This window comes from Mirounga angustirostris, unplaced genomic scaffold, assembly GCF_029215605.1.
Source record: "Mirounga angustirostris isolate CCGP_5_RB_7025 unplaced genomic scaffold, mMirAng1.0.hap1 SCAF_7, whole genome shotgun sequence".
Taxonomy (NCBI): domain Eukaryota; kingdom Metazoa; phylum Chordata; class Mammalia; order Carnivora; family Phocidae; genus Mirounga; species Mirounga angustirostris.
In genome coordinates, this window is record NW_026991715.1 from 35223453 (window position 1) to 35251041 (window position 27589).

At 36.3% G+C, this 27589-nt stretch overlaps 1 protein-coding gene across 17 annotated transcripts in view; it reads left to right on the forward strand.

Moving 5' to 3' along the window:
- The window catches only part of LOC123857349 (protocadherin gamma-C4), a 283181-nt gene that overhangs the window by 218715 nt on the left and 36877 nt on the right, over nt 1–27589 (forward strand). The gene's annotated exons all lie outside the window — the stretch shown is intronic.

Here is a 27589-nt window from a genome sequence, read left to right on the forward strand (position 1 = left end):
CTTGTATTACTATGTACTTTCCTCTTAGGACTGCCCTTGCTGCATCCCAAAGATTTTGAACAGTTGTGTTTTCATTTTCATTTGTGTCCATGAATTTTTAAATTCTTCTTTAATTTCCTGGTTGACCCATTCATTCTTTAATAGGATGCTCTTTAGCTTCCATGTATTTGAGTTCTTTCCAACTTTCCTCTTGTGATTGAATTCAAGTTTCAAAGCATTGTGGTCCGAAAATATGCAGGGAATGATGCTGATCTTTTCATACTGGTTGAGACCTGATTTTTGACCCAGGATGTGATCTATTCTGGGGAATGTTCCATGTCCCTAGAGAAGAATGTGTATTCTGTTGTTTTGGGATGGGATGTTCTGAATATATCTGTGAAGTCCATCTGGTCCAGTGTGTCAGTTAAAGCCCTTATTTCTTTGTTGATCTTTTGCTTAGATGATCTGTTCATTTCAGTGAGGGGGATGTTAAAGTCCCCTAGTATTATTGTATTATTGTCCATGTGTTTCTTTGATTTTGTTACTAATTGCCTTATATAATTTGCTGCTCCCATATTAGGGGAATAAATATTTACAGTTGTTAGATCTTCTTGTTGGATAGACCCTTTAAGTATGATATAGTGTCCTTCCTCCTCTCTTACTACAGTCTTTGGTTTAAAATCTAATTTGTCTGATATAAGAATTGCCACTCCAGCTTTCTTTTGATGTCCATTAGCATGATAAATGGTTTTCCACCCCCTCACTTTAAATCTGGAGGTGTCCTTGGGTCTAAAATGGGTCTCTTGCAGACAGTATATTGATGGGTCTTGCTTTTTTATCCAATCTGATACCTGTGTCTTTTGATTGGGGGCATTTGGTCCATTTACATTCAGGGTAGCTATTGAAAGATATGAATTTAGTGCCATTGTATTGCCTGGAAGGTGGCTGTTACTGTATATTGTCTCTGTTCCTTTCCAGTCTATGTCACTTTTGGACTCTCTCTTTGCTTAGAGGACCCCTTTCAATATTTCTTGTAGGGCTGGGGTTTGGTGATTGCAAATTCTTTAGTTTCTGTTTGTCCTGGAGGCTTTTTTATCGCTCCTATTTTCTTTTTTTTTTTTTTTAAGATTTTATTTATTTATTTGAGAGAGAGAGAATGAGAGAGAGCACATGAGAGTGGGGAGGGTCAGAGGGAGAAGCAGACTCCCTGCCGAGCAGGGAGCCCGATGCAGGACTCGATCCAGGGACTCCAGGATCATGACCTGAGCCGAAGGCAGTCGCTTAACCAACTGAGCCACCCAGGCGCCCCACTCCTATTTTCAGTGACAGCCTAGCTAGGTAAAGTTTTCTTGGCTGCATAGTTTTCTCGTTTATTACCCTGAATATATCATGCCAGTCCTTCCTGGCCTGCCAGGTCTCTGTGAATAGGTCTGCTGCCAGTCTAATGTTTCTCCCATTGTAGGTTACAGACCTCTTGTCCCAAGCTGCTTTTTCAGTATTTTCTCTTTGTCTCTGAGATTTGTAAGTTTTACTATTAAATGTTAGGGTGTTGACCTATTTTATTGATTTTTGAGGGGGATTTTCTGTGCCTCCTGGATGTTGATGCCTGTTTCCTTCCCCAAATTAGGGAAGTTCTCCCCTATAATTTGCTCCAGTATACCTTCTGCCCCTCTCTCTCTTCTTTTGGGATCCCAATTATTTTAATATTGTTTTGCTTTATGGTATTACTTATCTCTCAAATTCTCCCCTCATAATCCAGTAGTTTTTTTTTTTTTAAAGATTTTATTTATTGACAGAGAGACAGCGAGAGAGGGAACACAAGCAGGGGGAGTGGGAGAGGGAGAAGCAGGCTTCCTGCCAAGCAGAGAGCCCGATGTGGGGCTGGATGCCAGGACCCTGGGATCATGACCTGAGCCGAAGGCAGACGCTTAACCGACTGAGCCACCCAGGCACCCCTCAGTAGTTGTTTATCTCTCTTTTTCTCAGCTTCTTTATTCTCCATCATTTGGTCTTCTATATCACTAATTCTCTCTTCTGCCTCATTTATCCTGGCAGTTAGAGCCTCCATTTTTGATTGCACCTCATTAATAGCCTTTTTGATTTCAACTTGGTTATATTTTATTTCTCCAGAAAGGGATTCTCTAGTTTCTTCTATGCTTTTTTCAAGCTCAGCTAGTATCTTTATAATCGTTATTCTGAACTCTAGTTTTGACATCTTACTAATGTCCATATTGATTAGGTCCTTGGCAGTCGGTACTGCCTCTTGTTCTTTTTTTTGAGGTTGAATTTTTCTGTTTTGTCATTTTGTCCAGAGAAGAATAGATGAACAGGAGAACAAAATGCTAAAAGGGTAACAATGACCCCAGAGAAATATACACTAAACAAATCAGAAGAGACCCAAAACCAGGATGGAGGGGAAGAAAAAGAAATATGATCAGGCTGGTGAATAGAACAGAGCCATACACTAGATTTTGGGTGTATTTTGGTCTGTTAGAAGAAACTGCAACTCAGAAGAATGAAACTGGACCATTTCCTTACACCACACACAAAAATAGACTCAAAATGGATGAAAGACCTAAATGTGAGACAGGAATCCATCAAAATCCTAGAGGAGAACACAGGCAGCAACCTCTTCGACCTCAGCCACAACAACTTCTTCCTAGACACATCGCCAAAGGCAAGGGAAGCAAGGGCAAAAATGAACTATGGGGACTTCATCAAGATAAAAAAGCTTTTGCACAGCAAAGGAAACAGTCAACAAAACCAAAAGACAACGAACAGAATGGGAGAAGATATTTGTAAATATCATATCAGATAAAGGGCTAGTATCCAAAATCTATAAAGAACTTATCAAACTCAACACCCAAGGAACAAATAATCCACTCAAGAAATGGGCAGAAGACATGACGATACATTTCTGCGAAGAAGACATCCAAATAGTCAACAGACACATGAAAAAGTGCTCAACGTTGCTCGGCATCAGGGAAATACAAATCAAAACCTCAATGAGATATTACCTCACACCAGTAAAATGGGTAAAATTAACAAGTCAGGAAACAACAGATGTTGGCGGGGATGCAGAGAAAGGGGAACCCTCCTACACTGTTGGTGGAAATGCAAGCTGGTGCAGCCACTGTGGAAAACAGTATGGAGGTTCTTCAAAAAGTTGAAAATAGAGCTACCATACGATCCAGCAATTGTATTACTGGGTATTTACCCGAAAGATACAAATGTAGTGATCCTAGGGGTACATGCACCCCAATGTTTATAGCAGCAATGTTCACAATAGCCAAACTATGGAAAGAGCCAAGATGTCCATCAACAGAAGGGAGGGTATGTGCTATCATGAGCGCTGTGAATTGTGTAAGACTGCTGAATCACAGACCTGTACCTCTGAAACAAATAATACATTATATGTTAAAAAAAAAAAAAAAGATCATAGGAAGGGAAAAATGAAGGGGGAGAAATCGGAGGGGGAGACGAACCATGAGAGATTATGGACTCTGAGAAACAAACTGAGGGTTTTAAAGGTGGGGTGGTGGGGGGATGGGTTAGCCTGGTGATGGGTATTAAGGAGGGTATGTATTGAATGGAGCACTGGGTGTTATACGCAAACAATGAAGCATGGAACACTACATCAGAAACTAATGATGTAATGTATGGTGACTAATATAACAAAATAAAATTAAATAAAAAAGAAACTGCATCCTGAAATTTTAAAGAAAGAAAAAAATATATATATGTTATATATAAGGTTAAATAAGGTTAAATACAATGAAGGGATAGAATATGACTATAAAAATGAAAATTAAAAAAGATTTTAAAAAGGAATCAATAAGATAAGTTGGTTGAAAAAGAAAGAAAAAAAATTAAAACAAACAAACAGAATGTTATCGGGCGGGTGAATAGAACAGAGCCATACACTAGATTTTGGGTATATTTTGGTCTGTTAGAAGAAACTGCATCCCAAAATTTTAAAGAAAGAGAAACTTATATATATACAAAAAATAAGGTTAAATGCAATGAAAGGATAGAATATGACTATAAAAATGAAAATTAAAAAATATTTTAAGAAAGGAATTGGTAAGTTGCTTGAAAAAGGAAAGAAGAAAAATTAAAAAAAAAAAAGAAAATTAAAAAAATTAAAGTTGAAAGACTAAAGAATCATGGGGAAAAAAGCCATGAATTCTATGTGCTATATTCCCCTAGCACTGGAGTTTTGCAATTCTCACAAGTTTCCTTTTTAACTATTTGGAAATAACTTCAAATTTTCAGAAATTTCAAGAATTGCACAAAGAACTATGTACACTTTACCCAGACTCACCTATTGTTAATTTATATTTTGCTACATTTCCTTTATTCTTTCTTTTTATTCTCTTTATCATTCTCATATATGTGTATGTTTGTACACATGTGTATATGTATTTATATGTGTGTACACACACTATTTTTTATGAACCACTTGAGAGTAAGTTGTAGACACCATGTCTCTTTTTTCCTAAATACTTTATTGTGTATTTCCTAAGAACATTCTTTTGTATAACTGAATCTTAATATGAAAATAAAGAGTTTAACAGTGATAGAATGTTTATCTATAGTCTGCACTCAAACTTTACCAATATTTAACAGTAATTTTTCATTTAGTTGTCATGTCTCCTTAGTTTATTTATTTATTTATTTATTTATTTTAAAGATCTTATTTATTTGATAGAGACACAGCGAGAGAGGGAACACAAGCAGGGGGAGTGGGAGAGGGAGAAGCAGGCTTCCTGCCGAGCAGGGAGCCTGATGAGGGGCTCGATCCCACGACCCTGGGATCATGACCTGAGCCAAAGGCAGACGCTTAACGACTGAGCCACCCAGGCACCCCTCCTTAGTTTATTTATTTTTTTTAAGATTTTATTATTTGATAGAGCGAGAGAGCACAAGCAGGCAGTGGGGAGAGGGAGAAGCAGGCTTCCTGCTAAGCAGGAAGCCTGACATCAGGCTCCATCCCAGGATCCTGGGATCATGACCTGAGCCCAAAGCAGATGCTTAACCGTCTAAGCCACCCAGGCACCTCTCCTTAGTTTACTTTAACCTGGAACAGTAAAGTTCAGCCTTGCTTTGTCTTCTAATACTGATACATTTAAGAGTCTATGAGTCATTTATTTTGTAGAATACCCTTAATTTTGGTTTGTTTTATGCTTCCTCATGATTATATTTAAACAAGACATTTTTTTGTAATTTTCCATTGCTGTGTAAAAAAATTAACCCAAAATTTAGTGGCTTAACACAATAGACTTTTATTATCTCATATGTTTTGTGGATCCGGAATCTGGGTATGGCTTTGTTGGGTGTCTCTTTTCAAAGTTTCTCATAAGGCTACAAACAAGGTGTCAGCTAGGGTTCTTATCTGAAGGCTCAACTGAGGGAGGATCCACTTCTAATCTCTCTTACATAATTATTGGAGCCTTTCTGTTCCTCATGGGTCATTGGACTGAGGGCCCCATGTTTTGCTTGCTATCTGCTAGAGTCCTACATCTGTTCCTTGCCATGTGGACCTCTCCATAGGGCAGCTCAAGATATAACATCTGGCTTCTGTCAGAGCAAGTAATGGAGAGAGCCAGAGAGGGCAAACAAGGTGGAGGTCACAATCTTTTTGTAAACCTAATATTGAAAATGACGTACCAGACGCCTGGGTGGCTCAGTCGTTAAGCGTCTGCCTTCAGCTCAGGTCATGATCCCAGGGTCCTGGGATCGAGTCCCACATCGGGCTCCCTGCTCTGCAGGAAGCCTGCTTCTCCCTCTTCCACTCCCCCTGCTTGTGTTCCTGCTCTCACTATGTCTCTCTCTGTCAAATAAATAAATAGATAGATAGATAGATAGATAGATAGATAGATAGATAAATAAATAGAAAATGACATACCATAACTTTTGGTATACTTACTTCATTAGGTGCATGTCTCTTGGGGTGCCTGGGTGGCTCAGTTGGTTAAGCCTCAGACTCTTGATTTGGGCTTAGGTCATGTTCTCATGGTTGTGAGATCGAGCCCCTCATTGGGGTCGCGCTGGGCATGGAACCTGCTTAAGATTCTCTCCCTCTCCTCCTGCCCCTCCCCCCTCTAAAAAAAAGAGGTGTGTCTCTTAGTCCAGCCTGAACTCAAAGGGGTATGATTTTCTAACTCCATTTATAATAATTTTTTCTACATTTATTAGTTAGGCATTAGACTGTAAGGAGAAGCTTTCCCTTCTGTTTTATTTATCCAATTATGGTTCATGTTTATTTTTTCAGTGAGTTATATTGCATTATTACCATTATTTATTTTGATCCCAAATTGTTCTAGATTTATTTTATTTTAGATTTTGACTTATTCAATCCCAGATTATTTTGCCAGTGAGGACCTCTTCAAGCTGGTTTTGTGTCCTTTCACCACACCCGTATCATTTTCTTGAGCACTTTCCAACTTTCTGATACAAGAGGATGTTACAGAATTATCTTACACTTTTTCTGGCCCAGTCATGAGATGAGCCATTTGTCCCTGTTTCTTTTTACCGGAAAGTATTAATTAAAAATTAAGATCTAGTGGTAGGTGTGCTTATTGCTAATGGGCTGTCTCTATTTCTAGACTTTTTCAGCAGATAAAGGAAACACACATACAACACACATACAAACATATATCTATACACATACCTTCAAAATCATGAATTCTTATTAATTCCTGCAGTTCACATTCTTCCTACCCATCCCCCTTTTTATCTTTGTATTTTTCTTTTCCAAAAGTGAGAACTCTGGTTCTCAAAATTATGAATATATTTACTTAATTCTGAAGTGCACAAAAAGTAGCTTCAGAATTGTTACACCTGTACCAAAGAGAAAAACCTGTAGAGTTCAGGATTTGCCTGCCTCATTAAATGTAGGGTATATAGTCAAAAGCATTGTGTTCAAAGCTACTTCTGGCATGGTTAAGTTTATTCATTTCCTTTGTATGTAATTTTGGAGTTTTTCCACACTCTGAAATTGATTAGAGTGTTAACAGTATTCTTTTTTTTTTTTTTTAAGGTATATTTATTTACTTAGAGCAGGAATGGGGCACAGGGGGGGCAGCAAGGAGAGGCAGAGGGACAAGCACACTCCCCGCTGAGCAGGGAGCCCGACATGGGGCTCAATCCCAGGACCCTGAGATCATGACCTGAGCTGAAGTCAGACACTTAACTGACTGAGCTAGCCAGGTGCCCTGAGTGTTGATAGTATTCTTTTTGAATGTGTAAAACGTTAACATAATTAAAGTTAAAACCATTTTTAAAAAGCATACTCAGAAAATAGTCACTCCTTGCCTATCCCTTTTGTCTCATTCACCCCACCCACTGTAGATAATCAATTTCATTAGTTTCTGGTTTATCCTTCCTGTGTTTTCTTTTGCAAAAAGTAACCACCTATATTTATATTTTCTTACTTGTCCTTTCTTACACAAAAGGTAACATACTATGGAGGCAGTCCTCTCTCTGAAAGGTTACAGTATACATGCATTTAGTTACCACAGTTTAAATAATACTAGTCTCCTAAAAACAGTTCAAAATTCAGTTATCATGGCATTTTTGCTGGATAATTGCTTAAAGTATAAATGTCGCTGTTAGCCCTTTAGTCCACAGACTATTTTGCATATGACAGATATGTGCCATGATTGGTAACCAATCACATGACCTCTTTCTATCTGTTAGAGGTTGGTTACTGTACAGTTATTTAGTTATGCACAGACAGCAGAGCAGGTAGTTGTGCTGCCTTCTTGTCTCCCAGAGATAAACCCACGTATCATTTTACAAAAATTTATAGAGGGAGCTGACCAACAAAGATGTAAGTGTAGCAAAGAAGCAAGAGTGATAATGCAGTCAGTGAAATTCAAATTGAGTAAAAATGGAATTATAGGGGTACCTGGGTGGGTCAGTCAGTAGAACATGCAACTCTTGATCTCAGGGTTGTGAGTTCGAGCCCTACATTGGGTGTAGCGATTACTTAAAAATAAGATCTTTTTTAGAAATGGAATTATGTACTATAGGTTGGCTAACTGAACATAATAAAAAAATTAAAAAAAAAGATGATGTGAAAAAAAAAGGAATTATAGAAGAAATAGCTGACACTAGGAATGTTGACATTGCTGCCTTCAAGAATCTCTAGACATGTAGCCAAAGGAGCTTTGTGAAGGTAAACTTATTGGCGTAAGTTAGGAAAGTTGTGATGAAAAGGATGAAGATGTCCCAGTAGAAAAATGACACCAACGGAAACACTTCACATTAGAGGAATTCTCAGAGATATCTCATAACCTTGAAAGTCAAAGGGTACATAATATATTGGAAGTTACAAAAGGGTATGACAATTTTCTAAGGCACAGAAAAGATGCTTGCTCTGTATTGTAAGTTACAAGATGAGAAGAAGCCAACCCTTCAATTCTCAGCTGTTCTAATGTCTCAGATTATAATGTACTAAATAAATAATAGTTCTACTATTTTTTTTTACTTCCCTGTAAGAATGCTTAATGTTTTTATAAACTTTTTTAAAGGTCACAGAACAATTCTAATTTACCCCATTGATTTTTTTTTTAAAAGATTTTATTTATTTGACAGAGAGAGACACAGCGAGAGAGAGTGAACACAAGCAGGCTTCCTGGCAAGCAGGGAGCCTGATGAGGGGCTTGATCCCAGGACCCTGGGATCATGACCTGTGCTGAAGGCAGACGCTTAACGACTGAGCCACCCAGGCACCCCTCCATTGATTTTTTTTAAAGATTTTATTTATTTATGAGAGGCAGAGAGAGAGAGAGAGAGGCAGAGGGAGAAGCAGGCTCCCAGGGAGCTGATGTGGGACTTGACCCCAGGACCCTGGATCATGATCTGAGCCGAAGGCAGACGCTTAACTGACTGAGCCACCCAGAAGCCCCTACCCCATTGACTGTTAAGATCACTTTGCACAGCTTCAGTGTGCATGGTCGTTTTTACAGTCCTGCACTACTGTGCTAAGTAAGGAATGCCTGTATATGATTTTTTGCATTTTGTTTTAAAATAATTTTTAATCAGTTTTGGTATGGTATAATTTATATGTAATAAAATGCACCTTTAAAAATTACACAGCTCATTGAATTTTGACAAATGTTTGCACCTTGTAACCGTTTCTACAATCAAAATATAGAACAATTCTGTAACCTTCAAAAGCTTTCTCATGCCCCTTCACAATCACTTCCCCAGATCCCTGGCTCTAGGCAACCACTGATCTACTTCCTGTCACTATAAATTAGTTTTGTCTTTTCCAGAATTTCATCTAAATGGAATCCTACATGTACTCTTTTGTGTCTGTTTTCTTTTGTTCTGCATGTTTTTGAACTTGATTCACCTTGTTGCATGTATTAGCTTGTTTTTTAAATTGCTGAGTGATAATGTGCTGTATAGGTATGTCCCAATTTGTTTATAGATTCACCTGTTGATGGATATTTGAGTTCCCAGTTTGATGTTATTCTTTATTAAGATGATGTGAACAGGGACGCCTGGGTGGCTCAGTCAGTTAAGCGACTGCCTTTGGCTCAGGTCATGATCCCAGTGCCCTGGGATTGAGTCTTGCATCAGGCTCCTTGCTCAGTGGGGAGCCTGCTTCTCCCTCTGCCTGCCGCTCCCCCTGCTTGTGCTCGTGCTCCCTCTTTCTCTCTCTCTCTGACAAATAAATAAATAAAATCTTAAAAAAAAAAGATGATGTGAACATACATGTACAAATATTTTTGTGGTCACATTTTTAGTTTCTCAGGGAAATACTTAAAAGCACAATTGTTGGATCATATAATATGGGAAGTATATATTTAGCTTTATAAGATGCTGCAGAACTATTTTTCAAAGTGGTAATACCACTTTTACATTCCCATCGGCATTGTATGACGACTCCACTTACACCATGTTTTCACCAGTGCTTCTTGTTGTTTACCTTTTTAATTTTAGCCAGTCTAGTGAGTATGTAGTAGTATCTCATTGTGGTTTTAATTTGTGTTTTCCTGTTAACTAATTATACTGAACATGTTTTCATGTGTGTATTGGCTGTTTGTGTCTCTTCTTCTTGCAGTGTCCATTCAAGTCTTTCATTCATCTTTAACTGAGTTATTTGTCTTCCTAAAATTGAGTTAGAGGTTTAAAAGTATATTCTGGATGTGTCTTCTTTGTCACATACATGTTTTGTGGAAATCATGACTTGTCTTAAAGACTGACTTGACTTTTCATTTTCTTAGTAGTTTCTTTCAAAGAGCAGAAGCTGTAATTTTGCTAAAGCCCAATTTATTCATTTTTTTCTTCTATAGTTTGTATTTTTTGTCTTTTATGTCCAACTTAAGAGTTTTTAAAGGGTGCCCGTGTGGCTCAGTCAGTTAAGTGTACAGTTATTTTTTTTTTAAGATTTTATTTATTTATTTGAGAGAGAGAGCTCCAGAGAGCAAGAGCAGGGGGGAGGGACAGAGGGAGAGGGAGAAGCAGGCTCTGCATTGAGCAGGGAGCCAGATGCAGGACTCAATCCCAGAACCCTGAGATCATGACCTGAGCCGAAGGCAGACGCTTAACAGACAGAGCCACCCAGGTGCCCCTAAGTGTACAATTCTTGTCCAATCCTGATTTTGGCTCAGGTCATGATCTCAGGGTCGTGAGATTAAGCCCTGTGTCAGGCTCTGTGCTGGGCATGGAGCCTACTTAAGATTCACTCTCTCTCTCAAAAAAAAAAAAAAAGATTTTGTTGCTTATTGCAAAATTCTGATGATTTAATCCTGTATTTTAGGATTCTATATTTATAGAAGTTTTATTGTTTTACCATTTACAACTTGGTATATGATTCATTTTCAGTTGATGCTTATATATGGTGTAAGTCATATTTTTCCAAAGGAATTCCCACTTGTGTCTTTGGAAAATTTTGCTGAGAACTATCTTTTCCTCATTAAACCATCTTGGCATCTTCCTCATAAATTTTTTGACCATATATATGATTTTTTTTCTGGGCTTTTTCTTCTACATATATATCTGTAGTATTGTAATAAAGTCTTGAAATCAGGTAAAGTTCCCTAACCTTATTTTTCTTTGCCACAATTGTTTTTGGTTCCGCTTTATTTTTCTTTGCCACAATTGTTTATGGATACTTTCATTTTCATATAAATTTGGGTATTATCCTGTTATTTTCCCTAAAAACAAAAAATATGCCGGATATTGATGAGGGTTGCACTGAATCTATAGCTTCAATTTGGGAAAAATTAACAGCATTATTGAAAATTTTGACCCATGAGCATAGTATATCTCTAATTTATTTAAGAATTATTTAACTTCTTTTAGCAAGGTTTTGTGTTTTCCAGTGAGCAGATCTTCTGTATAGTCTGATAAACTCATTGCTTAATATTTAATGCCTCCTTCTTTTTTTTTTTTTTTTTTAAGATTTTAGTTTTGTGACAGAGAGAGACACAGTGAGACAGGGAACACAAGGAGGGGCAGTGGGAGAGGGAGAAGCAGGCTTCCCATGGAGCAGGGAGCCCAATGCGGGGCTCAATCCCAGGACTGGGATCATGACCTGAGCCGAAGGCAGACACTTAATGACTGAGCCACCCAGGCACCCCAAATGCCTTCTATTCTAATTGACATTTTAATTTTTTTATTTTCTAATTGATGATTGGTAGTATATAGAAATGCATTTAGTTTTTGCACATTGATCTTGTATCATGAGCCCTTAGTAAATTGGCTTATCAATTCTGGTAGGGGTTTTTGTAGATTCTTCAGTATTCTCTATGTAAACAAACATGTTTTTTGCAAATAAGGCAGGTTTTTTTTTTATTCCTTTTCAATCTGTGTGTCTTTTCTTTCTTATAGTTGCCCTATTGCATTGGCTAGGATTTCCAGATCAAAACTGAATAGAAATGGTGAGAGTGGACTTCCTTGTGCTGTGTTTGGTTTTTACTGAGGGAAAGCTTTTAGACTTCTACTATTGAGTTTTCATAGATCTCTTTTAGCAGATTGAAGAAGTACCCTCTATTTCTAGTTTGTTGAGAGTTTTTAATCATGAATGAGTGTCAAATTTTCTCAAATACTTTTTTGCTTCTATCGAAATGATCACATAACCTTTATTTCATTCTGTTAATATGGCAAATGACACAGATTAATTTTTAAATGTTTAGTCAACTTTGCATTTTTAGAGCATATTCAACTTGGTCATTATATACTTTTCTATAATGCTGGATTCATTATGCTAATATTTTGCAAAACATTTTTGTATATGTGTTTATAACTGACACTGGTCTGGAGTTTATTTTTCTTGTAATTTCTTTGGTTTTGTATGGTTTTGGTAAGAACTTTTGGTTTCATTGGTTTTTCTCTATTATTTGTCCATTTTTTAATTTTAATTTTAATTTTTTATATTTTTTAAATTATGTTAGTCACCATACAGTATATCATTAGTTTTTGATGTATTTGTCCATTTTTAAAAAAGATTTATTTAGAGAGAGCACGGATACACATGCATATGAGGGGGAGTGGACAGGGAGAGAGAGAATCTCAAGCAGACTCCTTGCTGAGTGGAGAGCCCCAGGTGGAGCTCAGTCCCAGGATCCTGAGATCATCAAGAGTCGGCTGAGCCAAAATCAAGAGTCGGCTGATTAACCTGAGCCAAAATCAAGAGTCGGCTGATTAACCACCTGAGCCACCCAGGCACTCCTGTCCATTTTTTATTTCCTTAGTTTCCACTCTCATCTTTATCATTTCCTTCCTTCTACCTACTCTGGGTTTTACTCTTCTTTTTCTAAATTTTCATGGTTATAGCTTAAATAATTGATTTTATACTTTTCTCTTTTTTTTCTGATTTAAGTAGTTAAATAAATCAATTTTGCTCTGAGCTTTAGGCACATTATACTAATTTTGGGTGTTATGTTTCCATTTAGATTCAATAAAAAATGTTTTCTCATACAACTTGCAATTTCTTCCTTGACCTATGGATTATGGATTATTTAAAAAATATGTTGGTTATTTTCCAAATATTTGATATTTACTCAAATATCTTTTGTCATTGATTTTTAATTTAATTTTATTGTAGTCTAAGAGCATACTTCGTATTGTTTCTATTCTTTTAAATTTGTTAAAATTTGTTTTACGGCCCAGGATATTGTCTATCTTGGCAAATATTCCTTGCATAACTGATAATAGTTTTGTTGTTAGTGATTGTTGTGTTTAATAATTGTAAACTAAGTCTTGTTGGTTGATACTGTTGTTGAGGCATTGGCATCTTAACTTATGCTTTGTCTACTGGTTCTTTCACTCACTGACAGAGGAGAGTTGATATCTCTAACTACAAATAAGGATTTTTTTGTTCTCCCTGTGGTTGTATCAGTTTTTGTATTATATCTTGTTTCATATATTAAGATATATTATAAAGTACATACACTTCCTTTTTAAATTTTTATTTTAAAATCATTATAGATTCACAAGAAGTTGTAGAAACAGAACAGAAAGGTCCCATGTATCCATTACAAGCTTCCCCCCAATAATAACATCTTACATAATGTAGTATAAGATCAAAATCAAGAAATTGACATTGCTACAATCCACAGATCTCACCTTACTCAAACTTCAACAGTTTATACATGCACTCACTTGTGTGTATGAATAGTGCTGTTCAACTTTATCATCTGCATAGATTTGTATAACCCTCACCACAGTCAAATATAGAACTATTTCATCACCACAAAGAACTCCCTCTTACTGCCCTAACCCCTGGCAACCACCCATCTGTCCACCATTGCTATAGTTTTGTCATTTTATTTTATTTTTTTTTAAGATTTTTTTTATTTTTATTTATTTGACAGAGAAAGACACAGCGAGAGAGGGAACACAAACGGGGAGTGGGAGAGGGAGAAGCAGACTCCCTGCCGAGCAGGGAGCCCGATGTGGGACTCGATCCCGGGACTCCAGGATCATGACCTGAGCCGAAGGCAGTCGCTTAACCAACTGAGCCACCCAGGCGCCCTAGTTTTGTCATTTTAAAAAAGTTGTATAAATGGTACCATACACTTCATAACATTTCATGATTGTTTTTTTTCATTCAGCATAAGGCTGTCAAGATCCATTAAACTTGTTGTTGGTATCAAGAATTTGTTTCTTTTTGGGGCACCTGGGTGGCTCGTTTGGTTAAGCATCTGCCTTTGGCTCGAGTCATGATCTCAGGGTCCTGGGACTGAGCCCTGCATTGGGCTCCCTGCTCAGTGGGGAGTCTGCTTCTCCCTCTCCTGCTCCCCCTGCTTGTGTGCATGCTCTCTTGCTCTCTCTCTGTCAAATAAATAAATAAAATCTCTTTTTTAAAAGAATAAATAATAAATTAAAAAAAATAAAATCTTAAAAAAAGAGTTTGTTTCTTTTTATTACTGAGTAGTATTCTATTATATGAATATATAAGATTTAGTTCAGCCATTGACCTCCTGGAAGACTTTTGGGTTGCTTCCGGTTTGGGGCTATTACAAATAAAGTTGCTGTGAACATCATGTAGAAGTTTTTGTGATTTAAGTTTACATTTCTCTGGCATATATGTCCAGGAATGCAATTTCTGTATCATATGGTAAGTGTATTTTTATTTTTATAAGAAACTACCAAACTGTTTTTCAGAGGATTGTACCATTTTGTATTCTCAGCAGCAGTTTATGAGAGATCCAGGTTTTCCATATTCTCACCAGTATTTGGTACTGTCATGATTTCTTATTTTACCTATTCTAATAGGTGTATGATATCTCATTGTGGTTTTAATTTGCAATTCTGTAATGGCTAATGATGTTGAACATCCTTTCATATGCTTATTTGCCATCCATATTATCTTTTTCAGTGAGAGAAATTTATTTTTGTGTTTTGCCCATTTTCTAAATGGATTTTTAATTACTTTTGCATTTTGAGAATTCTTTTTATATTTTAGATAGGGGTCCTTTGTCAGATAGTTTGGAAATACTGTCTTTAGTTCTCAGTTTGTCTTTTTATCCTCTGAACAGGATATTCCTAAAACAAAAGCTTTTAATTTTCAATGAAGTACAGTTTATGATTTTCTTTTATGAATCATGCTTTGGTGTCATATCTAAGGACTGTCCACATGCCCTAAGTCCTGAAGATTTTTCTCCTCTATCTTCTAAAAGGTTTTTTGCTTTAAGTTTTACATTGGCACCTGTGGTTCATTTTGAGTTAATTTTTGTATAAGGTGTGGGGTTTAGGTTGAGAGTCAATTTTTTGTCTATGGATGATCAGTGGTTTCAGTACCATTTGTTGAAAAGTCTACCCTTCCTCTGCTGAATTACTTTTGCACCTTTGTCAAAAATCAGTTGGCCAAACAAAGCTGTGGGAAAGAGTGTACTGGGGGTTTGAGGAAGATGTTTTTGTATTCTTCAGGATATGGAAATATGCAAGAGTTGGTGGCAGTCATGGTGAGACCATAAGAGGAGACTATGTGACTTAGCATGAAGTTATACCATGAAGAATACAATTTTTTTTGAGGGAGGGGGAGAGTCAAAGGGAGAGTGAACAACAGTCTTATGCATGCTCCACATCTAGTGCAAGCCCAACCTTGATCTAACAACCCTGAGATCATGACCAGAGCTGAGATCAAGAGTCAGACGCTTGGGGCGCCTGGGTGGCTCAGTTGTTAAGTGTCTGTCTTTGGCTCAGATCATGATCCCAGGGTCTTGGGATTGAGCCCCGCATTGATCTCCTGCTCAGTGGAGAGCCTGCTTCTCCCTCTCCCTCTGCTTGTTGCTCCCCCTACTTGTGCTCACTCTCTGTCAAATAAATAAAATCTTAAAAAAAAAAAAAAGAGTCAGACGCTTAACTGACTGAGCCACCCAGATGCCCCCGAAGAATACTATTGTATGTTAAATAAAGAAAAGGAAATAAATCAGGTCCTTGACGACGTATTTATGACTCTGGGCCAAACTAATAATGCCTACTTACTTCTGGGCTTCAGTTATGTAAGCCAATAAATCTTCTTTATGGCTTTAAGAAATAAGTTGGGGGGCACCTGGGTGGCTTAGTCGTTAAGCATCTGCCTTCGGCTCAGGTCATGATCCCAGAGTCCTGGGATCGAGCCCCGCATCGGGCTCCCTGCTCAGCAGGAAGCCTTTTTCTCCCTCTCACACTCCCCCTGCTTGTGTTCCCTCTCTCACTGTGTCTCTCTCTGTCAAATAAGTTAATATAATCTTAAAAATAAATAAATAAAAAATAAAAAATAAGTTGGCCATACTTGTGTGGGTCTACTTCTGGGTTCTTTACTCTGTTTTATTGAACTATGTGTGTCTCTCTCTTCTAATAGCACGTTCTGTAGATTACTGTAACTATATGGTGAATCTAAAATTGGTTGAAGTAATTCCTCCAACTTTATTCTTCTTTTTCAAGATTGTTTTAGCTATTCTAGGGTCTGTGCCTTTATATGTATATGTTAGAATAAACTTGTCAGTAGTACCAAAAAATACCTTGCTCATATGTTAAACCTAGAGATCAAAGTGGAGGTGGGGAGGAATTGACATTTTTACTATGTTGAGTCTTCCGAACCATGAATATTATGTCTCTCTCCATAATAATTTAGGTATTCTTTTATTTCTTTCACCAGAATTTTTAAAGTTTTAGTCTGTAAGTTGTATACATATTTTTGTTAGTTATACTTCAGAATTTCATTTTTTATAGCAATTGTGAATGGCATTGAGTTTTAAATTTCAGTTTCTACATATTCAATCATAGCATATAGAAATAAAATAGATTTTCATAAATGTTGATCTTGTGTCCTGTGACCTTGCTAAAGTCACTTAGTAGTTCTAGGAGCTTTCTTGCAGATTCTTTGGGTTTTGTTTTGTTTTGTTTTGTTTTTTTGGTACATAATTGTGTCATTTGCAAATAGGGACAGCATTATTTCTTTCTTTTAATCTGTGTGTCTTTTCTTTCTTTTTCTAGCCTTATTGCACTGGCTAGAACTTCTAATACTATGTTGACTAAGAATAGTGAGAATTGACATCTTTCCTTCTTCTTGATCTTAGGGGGGAAATATAGTCTTGCACTCTTAAGTATCACATTTTATAAGTTTGTGTGGATGTGCTTTATTAAATTGAGGAAGATCTCCTATATTCTTCATTTTCTAAGTTTATTTTTTAAAAATCATGAATGGGTGTTGAATTTTGTCACATGCTTTTTCTGCACCATTGTATATGATTGTGTAATTTTTCTTCTTTAGCTTGTTGATACTGTGAATTATGCTAATTAATTTTCAAATATTGAACCAGCCTTGCATCCCCAGAATAAACTCCACTTAGTTATGGTGTGTAAATCTTTTTACATGTTGCTGAATTCCATCTACTCATATTTTATTCAGGATTTTTATATTTATATTTATGAGGGATATTGGTTTGTAGTTTTTTGTGCTGCCTTTGTCTGGCTTTGGTATCAGTAAAACCGGCTTCATAAAATGAATTAGGGAGTGTTTTCTCAGGGTGCCTGGGTGGCTTAGTCAGTTATAGGTCTGACTCTTGGACTCAGCTTAAGTCATAATCTCAGGGTTGTGAGAATGAACCCTGTGTTGGGCTCTGTGCTCAGTGAGGAGTGTGCTTCTTTCCCTGTGCCCCTCCCTCCACTTGCACATTCTCTCTCTCTCTCAAATAAATAAATCAATCTTTAAAAAAAAAGAAGTTTTTCTCCTCTTTTCTAGAAGAGATTGTGTAGAATTGGTGTTAATTCTTCTTTAAAAATTTGGAAGAATTCTCCAGTGAAACCGTCTAGGCCTAGAAATTTCTTTTTGGGAATTTTTAAACTATGAATTCAATTTGTCTGCTAGCTATAGGAGTACATAGATTATCCATTTCATATTGGGTCAGTTTTGTAGTAATTGTTTTTCAGCAATTGGTCTATTTTATTTAAATTGTTGAGTTTACATGCATATAGTTGTTCATAAGATTCCCTTATATTCCTTTTAATGTCTGTGGGATCTGTAGTGATAGCCCATTTCACTTTGAATATTGGATTGGCCATCCTTTTTTTTTTTTAAGATTTATTTATTTATTTATTTATTTTAGAGAGAGAGAGAGAGAGAAAGAGCGTGTGCATGAGTGGGGGAGAGGGGCAGAGGGAGAGGGAGAGATTCTCAAGGAGACTCCTCCCTGAATGCGCAGCCCAGTGTGGGGCTCAATCCCACAAGCCTGAGATCATGACCCGAGCCAAAACCAAGAGTTGGCCACTTAACTGACTGAGCCACCCAGGCGCCCCTGGATTGTCCATCTTGATAGAGTTTGTCAATTAATCAATTTACTAATTTTAGTAGTTTTCAAAAGCACCAGTTTTTTTTGCCATTGATTTTTTCTATTTTTCTGTTTTCAGTTTTATTGATTTATATATTTCTTTTTAAATAGATAAATTGAGGTATAATTGACATATCATGAACTTTACCTATTTTAAGATACAGTTAGAAAAGTTTTAATAAATTCATTTAGTTGTACAACCATCCCCCATCCAGTTTTAGAACATTTTCTTTTTTTTAATAAAGATTTTTATTTATTTATTTGACAGAGAGAGAGACAGTGAGAGAGGGAACACAAGCAAGGGGAGTGTGAGAGGGAGAAGCAGGCTTCCTGCTGAGCAGGGAGCCTGATGTGGGGCTCGATCCCAGGACCCTGGGATCATGACCTGAGCCAAAGGCAGACGCTTAATGACTGAGCCATCCAGCTGCCCCAGAACATTTTCTTCACCCCAAAGATTTCCTTTGTGTCTGTAGTTCATTTCCTCCCCCAGGCCCAGGCAACCACTGATCAGCTTTCAGTCTGTATAGTTTTTTCTTTTGTAGAAGTTTCATACTAATATAGTTATACAATATGTAGTTTTTATGTTGGCTTCTTTCACTTGGCACAGCATTGTTAAGATTCATCCATATTGTAGCATGTATCAGCACTTCATTGGTTTTACTGTTGAATAGTATTTCATTGTATGGCTATACCACTTTTGTTTATCCATGTGTCCATTGATAGACATATGGGTTGATTCCAGTTTATGGCTATTATGAAAAATATTGCTATGAACTTTTGCTGCAGTCTTTGTATGAACATGTGTTTTAATTTCTCCTGGGTATATACCTAGGAATTCAATTTCATTGATTTATGACCTTGTATTTTTTAAATAACTTCTTCTGCTAGCTTTGTATTTATTTTGCTCTTCTTTTTCTAGTTTCCTGAGGTGGGAATGTAGTTGACTGATGGGAGAACTTTTACCTTTAGTGCTACATTTCCCTGTCAGAACTGCTTTAGTCTCATCCCACAGATTTTGATAAATGTATTTTCATTTTCATTCAGTTCAATATATTGTTAAACTTCCTTTGAGACTTACTCACTGACCCATGGATTACTTAGAATTGTGTTGTTTTATTTCCAAGTGTTTGGAGATTTTCCTGTTAACTTTTCTGTTACTGATTTTCAGTTTAATTCCAGTATGGTCAAAGCATATATTCTGTTTGATTTCTTTTTTTAAAAAAACTGTGATTTGTTTTTTTTTTACCCTGGATATGATCAGAGTGTTCCGTGGGTGCTTGAGAAGAAAATGTATCCTGCTCTTGGGTGGGATGTTCTATAAGTGTCAATTAGGTCCTGTTAGTTAATGGTGTTGTTCACTTCTTCTGTATTCTAATTAGTAATTTTGTCAATTGTTGAAAAGAGTTTAATCAGTTGTTTATGTCTTCAATATCTTTGTTAGTAGTTCTGTCAGTTGTTGTCAGATTGTTGAAGTCTCCAACTTTAATGATGGATCTCTCTATTTTACATTTAAGTTATATCAGGTTTTGCTTCATGTATTTTGAAGTGCTCTCGTTTGGTATGTACACATTTAAGATGGCTATGTCTTCCTAGAGGATTGACCCTTTTATCATTATACAAAGTACTTCTTTGTTTCTTGTAATTTTCTTTGGGTAAATAGACATTTAGGATTGTTAAATCTTCATACTCAACCTTTTGGTTGCTTAGAAATGTTTCTCTTTATCTCTCCTAGTCTATCTTGTCTTAAGGCCTACTTTTTCTGATATTGATATAGCCACTCCAGCTTTCTTATCATTAGTGTTTGCATGGTATATCTTTTCCCATTCTTTATATATAAAGTGCATTTTCTGTAGGAAGGATATTATTGGGTCTTGCTTTTTTTATCCCTCTCTGACTTTTAATTAGAATTTTCAAATTACTTACATTTAATGTAATATGTCTACTGTCTTACTCTTTGTTTTCTTATTATCCTATCCATTGTTTATTTCTTCATTCATCTTTTCATGCCTTCTTTTAGATTGAGTATTGTTTAGTATTCCATTTTGTCTCTGATATTTATTACATATCCTCTTTAATTTTTAAGTTGTTGTTCTGGGGTTTATCCTATGCACCTTTAACTTATCACCATAAATATAATGAAAATAATATACCACTTTGCATATAATGCAGGTGCCCTTTATACTTCCATTTTTATCCTTTTGTGTGTGTGTGTGTGTGTGCACGCGCTATTATTGCCTCACATTTTCCTTCTGCAGTATTTTTAGCCTCGCAATATGTTGTTGTTACTTTACTTTAAACAATCAATTATCTTTTAAAGAAACTAGAAAGTGAGAAGTTTTTCATATGTAACCTACATATTTATCATTTCTGTCACTTTACATAGATCCAAGTTTCTATCGAGTATCATTTTCCTTCAGACTGAATAACTTCCTTTAATGGTTCTGGTAGTATAGATCTTCTGGTTTCATATTTTCTTGTTTTTTGTTTGAAAAAAAGTCTTTATTTCACCTTCATTTTTGGAAGGTACTTTTGCTGGATATAGAATTCTAGATTGACTTTTTTTCTTTCAGTACTTTAAAGATATTATTCCTCTCTGTTCCGCCTTGTGTTGTTTCTAATGAGAATTTTACAGTCTTTTTTTTTTTTTTTTAAAGATTTCATTCATTTACTTGACAGAGAGACACACAGCGAGAGAGGGAACACAAGCAAGGGGAGTGGGAGAGGGAGAAGCAGGCCCCCAGCCAAGCAGGGAGCCCAATGCAGGGCTCGATCCTAGGACCCTGGTATCATGACCTGAGCCAGAGGCAGACGCTTAACATCTGAGCCACTCAGGCACCCCAACAGTCTTTTTTTTTTTCTTCTTCTGTATTTAATGTTTCTTTTCCTCTGACTGCTTCTAAATTTTTCTCTTTATCTATGAAATTTGATTATGATGGGCCTAAGTGTGTTTTTCTTGACGTTTATTCTTCTTGGAACTTGTTGAGCTTCTTGAGTCTATGGATCTGTACTTTTCTTTAAATTTAGAAAGTTTTGAGCTATATTCAAATATTATTACACACACACACACACACAATTATGGGACTCCAATTTTACTTATGTTAGACCAACTGATATTTTCCAACATTTTTTCTCTGTACGTTTGTCTGTTACTGTGTTTTCAAGTTCAGTGAACTTTAGTGTCTAGACTGCTGATAATCCCATCTAGTGAAGTTTTCATTTCATATATGTTATTTTTCACTTCTAGAAATTCCATTTCATTCTTACATTTCTCTCCATTTCTCTCATTGTTTTCATGTTTTCCTTTAAATCCTTGAGAGTATTTACAACAGCTGTTTTAAAGTCATTGTCTGCTAATTTAATTACCTCTGTTATTTCTAGTGATGGTTTTCTCCCTGGTTTTAAGTCACAATTTGCTGATTATTTGCATGCCTAGTAATGTTTTTATTGGGTGGTAGACATTGTAAATGCTACATTGTTGAATGTTTGGGTTTTGTTGTCTTTCTTTAAAAAGTATTGAAATTGTCTGGGAAGGCAGTTATTTGCAGATCTGGTTTATCTTTTCAAGGCTTGTTTTTATTTTTATTTTTTAAAGATTTTATTTATTTGACAGAGAGAGACAGAGAGGGAACACAGTAGGGTGAATGGGAGAGGGAGAAGCAGGCTCCCTTCTGAGCAGGGAGCCCGACATGGGGCTCAATCCCAGGACCCTGGGATCATGACCTGAGCTGAAGGCAGACACTTGACGACTGAGCCACCCAGGCACCCCTCAAGACTTGTTTTTAAATTTTGTTAGGAAAGGTCTATAGAAACCTTTGCATTGGGCTAGTTAACCCTGCTACTAAGTTGTGATCTTTTTTTTATTATTCATCATGATATTTATATTCTGACTGAATGGAATCCAAATATTTACCCTCCCTGTGTGAGCTCCAGAAATTCTTCAGCTTATAGCTCCCTTGTTCTTTGCTCAGCTTCTGGAGAGTTATCAGTCTGTGTGTGCTCGATTATTGTTCATCCAGAGACTCAGGAGATCCTTCTCCAGAATTCTGGAGTTCTTTACATAGCTCCATTCTCTGTTCCACAAATTCTACCTGCCTCAGCCTCTCCAAACTCTAATTTCTACTCCTGAATTCAACAAGACCACTTTGTTATTCTTGGGTTTCCCCTTTTTTGCCCCATGGTCTGAAAATTGCCTCCAGGCAAAATATTAGAGATCCTAGGACTCACCTTATTTGTTTCCCTTCTCTTGGTCTCCCATTCCTTTTAAGCCAGTGTCTAAGAGCATTTTTCCACATATTTTCATTAGTGTTCAAGGTTGCTTATAATGCTATGGCTAGTTGCACATGAGCAGAAGTAAAAGTTATCACTTTGCTTTTTGTACTAACATTATATCCTCGAAATCATTGTATATTAATTTTTAAAGATCTTTATTTTTTATAGCTTCCTAAAACTCTATTATATGTGTACATATCATAGTCTATTCAGTCAATCTATAGTTTGCCATTTAGGTAATTTCTAATCTTTTTGCAATTACAAATAATGTTGTAATGAATAATCTGGTACATATGTATTTTCATAATTTTTGAGGTGTATCTTCAGGATATATTCCTGAAAGTGTAATTATTAGGTCATAGGGTAAATGCATATATAGGTTTGTTAGATGTAACTGTTTCCCTCCATATAGGTTGTACTGTTTTGCATTCCTACCAAGAGATGAGAATGCTTATTTTCCCATAGCCTCCTCTATAGAGTATGTTGTCAAGATTTTTAATTTTTGCTAATGTGATTATTTTAAAAATTTCAAAATAGTTTTGATTAGAGCTTCTCTCATTATGATTGAATTTAAAGATCTTTTCACATATTTAAGAGACAGTTTATCTCTTTTTAAAAATTGCTCATGTCTTATGTTCATTTTACTATATGATTTTTTAGTGCCTTGTCCGAAAATTTTAAAAAAAGTTATTTATGTATTTAGAGATATTAGCTCTTTGCCCAAGATATAAGTTGCAAATATTTTTTCTCAGTATGTCATTTGTCTTTCAGCTTTGTTTAGAGTATTTTTTGCACTTCCATCTTTTTTCCTTTTTATTTTTATGTAATCAAATTAATCAGTCTTTTCTTATATTGCATTTAGGTTTTGAGTCATGCTTAGAAAGCCTTGCCCCACATTGAGGTTACAGAAAAATTAATCAGTTTTCTTCTAGTACTTAAATGATTTTTTTGTTTTTACATTGGGATCCTTGATCTGTATGGGTTTTATTCTTGTGTGTGCTGAGGTATGGATCTAATTTTATCTTTTTTTCTTTTTCAAATGACTGTCCAGTTGTCTCAGTACTGTTCATTAAAAGCTTCATCTTTGTCTCAGTGATTTGAGATAGCATCTTTATTGTGTACTAAACTTTTATATTGATAGAGGGCTTAAAGATCGGAAAGTTATACTTCGTTCTCACTCAAAGTTATCAGTATATTTTGAAGTGAATTACTTCATTAAAAAATAAACAATTCAACTACACAAGGCTATCCATTTGGTGAGAACTGATAATAATTTAGATAAAAATATAATATGCTGGGGGAAAATTGAAGAAATTTTATCTAAGAATTTAGATCTCTTGGAAGATTTTCAAGTGGGCAATTAATATTTTGCAGGTAGTTTCCTGGTATATTTGAGTTTCTTATCTAATAAACAATAAGAGAGTACCTAATGTGATCAGGACTAGATAAGAATAGCATTCAAATAGGCGAAGAGGTAAACATCTTTTTTTCTTAAACTTTTGATCGCTAAAATCACTGATTTGTTTCAAAATATTTTTTTAAAATTTTATTTCTTTATTTTAGAGAGAGAGAGGGCACACATGTGCATGAGCAGGGGGATGGGGAGGGGTGGAGGGAGAGGGAGGGAGAAAGAATCTTAGGCAGACTCTGCTGAACACAGAGCCCAATGTAGGGCTCAGTCTCATGACCCTGAGATCATGACCTGATGCAAAACCAAGAGTCAGACGCTAAGCTCAACCGACTGAGCCACCCAGGTGCCCCTGTAGTTTCAAAATATGTTTTTATTTAAATTCAATTAATTAACATATAGTGTATTAGTTTCAGAGGTAGAGTTCAGTGATTCATCAGTTGTATATAACACCCAGTGCTCATTCCATCAGTGCCCTCCTTAATGCCCATCATCCAGTTAGCCCATCCTCCTACCCACCTCTCCTCCAGCAACCCTCAGTTTGTTTCTTATAGTTAAGAGTCTCTTATGGTTTGTCTCCTTCTCTGATTTCATCTTACTTTATTTTTCCCTCCCTTCCCCTATAATCCTCTGTTTTGTTTCTTTTTAAAATTATTTTATTTATTTACTTGAGAGAGAGAGCGCACATAGAGGGAGAGGGAGAAGTAGGCTCCCCTCTGAGCAGGGAGCCCAATGCGGGAGTTGATCCCAGGACCCTGAAGATTATGACCCTAGCCCAAGGCAGATGCTTAATGGACTGAGCCACCCAGGTGCCCCCTGTTTTGTTTCTTATTGATGAAATAATTTCTTCTTGTTCTGAGGGGAGATAAAATGATATAAAACTTATTTTTAAGATTCATAGATCTTCTCAAAGTATGCAAGATATTTTTTTCATGTAAATAAACTTCAGATAAATATTAAGGCTAAACTCTTTAGCTTATTCACCAAATCCTTAATTTCCCACCTGTGTAAATTGTGATATGTGTTTGATTAATCTCTTGGTTATCTGTTTTTATACCAGTTCTCCCCAAATGATCCCTTAATTTGACCTTGGAATATTCCTCAAATAGGCAAATTAGGTTAAATTGAAAGATTACTAGATGATATTTAGGATTTTAAGGGGATAATACATATACTTTTTCCTTGAATGCAATAATTTAACAGTACCATGAGCAGGATTTTTTTATATTACTGATACTCTGAGAATAAATAATACTATGATGTAGTTACCCAGGATTTAAAAATGATATTAGGACATATTTGAGAGGTTCCTCTGTGCCAGGCAAGGCCAGCCTCATGAGCATGTGATCTGTACAGTCACATGGGTCCCCTTTCTTAGAAGGGCCCTGCAATTTGGGCTAGTGCCCTGCTGTTATTGTCTTGAAATTCTTAATTTTTAAACAAGGAGCCCCCTATTTTCATTTTTCATTGGCCTTTCAAATTAGGTAGCCAGTCATAGGGCACTATTTAAGGTATTTGGCTCAGGAAGTAGCAGTAGAGAGGAAAAGTAATTGATAGATTCAAAATACATTTTGGAGGTAGTAAGCATTGGCATGTACTGGTAATTAATTGAATGTGGAAATGTAGAAAAAGATGTTAAAGAATGACTTGGGAATTTTTTTTTTAAGATTTTATTTGTAAGTAATCTCTGCACTTAATGTGGTCGCTTGAACTCAAAACCCAGAGATCAAGAGTTGCATGCTCTACTGACTGAGACAGCCAGGAACCCTGGACTTGGGAATTTTTACTCAGTGGTTGCCTGAGGCTGAGGGTAGGGGCAAGGATTGACTGCAGACAGGATTAAGGCATTTTTGGGGTGATGGGAATACAGCAAAACTGGATTGTGGTGTTGGTTGCATAACTATAAATATACTAAAAATAATTTATTGTCTAGGTGAACTCTATGGTAAATGTAAAGCTGTTAAAATATTAACAGATTGAGATGCTTGGCTATGTCAAGGGGTGCTATTATTATTCCCATTTTACAGATAAAGAAAATGAAAGAAGTTAAAAATAAGAACTTTATGGGTACATAGCTACTAACTGTAATATCCAGTATGGGAACTCACGTCTTTCTGACCTGAAGGCTTCACGCTTGACACCTGTAATATATTTACTTTCTATTTTATTTTATTTTTTATTAAAAAAATTTTTTTTATTCTTATGTTAATCCCCATACATTACATCATTAGTTTTAGATGTAGTGTTCCATGATTCATTGTTTGTGCATAACACCCAGTGCTCTTACTTTCTATTTTAAAACTGTCTTTGCTGTATCTCATTGATCAGAGGCTCTCTTGAAATTAAACAACAGAAAGGAAGGAAGATAGAGACTGGAAAATTGCATCCTATAATCCTATTATATAACACGGTGTTTCCATTTCCTATCTTTATTTTTTTCCCTAGTGTGAGTTGTATTACCACACCTTATTTATCTCTTTAGCAAGCTGTATTTTGTTTTTCAAATCATTAGGTTAAGGAATGGTTTCATTAGGCCCACGGGTAGCTTCAAAGAGTGTATCTTCCAAAAACACTTACACCTAGGGAAAATGGATGGATATAATTGACTCTGTGTAATCCTTAGTGCATTTTATGATTGCTAGGCCACTGGCATGAAGATTGCTGTATTAATAATCATTAAATGTAGAGAGGTGTTGGTCAAAGGGTACAAACTTACGAGATGAATATGTTTTAGGATTCTAATGTCCAGTAGGTTGATTATAGTTAACAGTACTGTAGTATATACTTGAAATATGCTGAGAGACTGTATCTTAATTGTTCTCACCACACACACACACAAACATATCGGTAACTAATGGAGGTGATGGATGTGTTAACTATGTTGTGGTAATTACTTCATAATATAGTAAATCATCATGTTTAAACCTTAAATTTTTACAATTTTATTTGCCAATTATACTTTATTTTTTAAAGGATTTTATTTATTTATTTGAGAGAGGGAGAGAGAGAACACAGCGGGAGGGGGGCAGAGGGAGAGGGAGAAGCAGATTCCCCCACTCATCAGGAATCCTGACACGGGGCTCCATCCCAGGACCCTGGGATCATGACCTGAGCTGAAGGCAGATGCTTAACTGACTGAGCCACTGAGGCACCCCTCAATTATACTTTTTTTTTTTTAAGATTTTTTATTTATTTGACACAGAATGAGAGAGAGCACAAGCAGGAGGTGTGGCAGAGAGAGAGGGAGAAGCAGGCTCTCCACCGAACAGGGAGCCTAATGCGGGCTCGATCCCAGGACCTGGGATCACGAACTGAGCCGAAGGCAGCTGCCCAACCGACTGAGCCACTCAGGCGCCCCCTCAATTATATTTTAATAAAGTGGGGGGAGGGGGAAGGATTAAGTGCCTACAGTTCTAGATGCCAAGGATATAAGTGGTCATTAAAACAGACATGGTCTCTGACCTCCTACAGCTTTTTTTTTTTTTAGTGGAAGAAGCACACATCTTAAAAAATCATTCTAAAATATTGTGCTAGGAAATATAGCACAAATGTGCTAAGAAAATATAAGGTGCTCTGAGAGAATATAACAAAGGATCCTGGTTTTAACTGGGGCCTAATGGAAGACTTCTATTAGGAAATAACATTTAAGAGCACC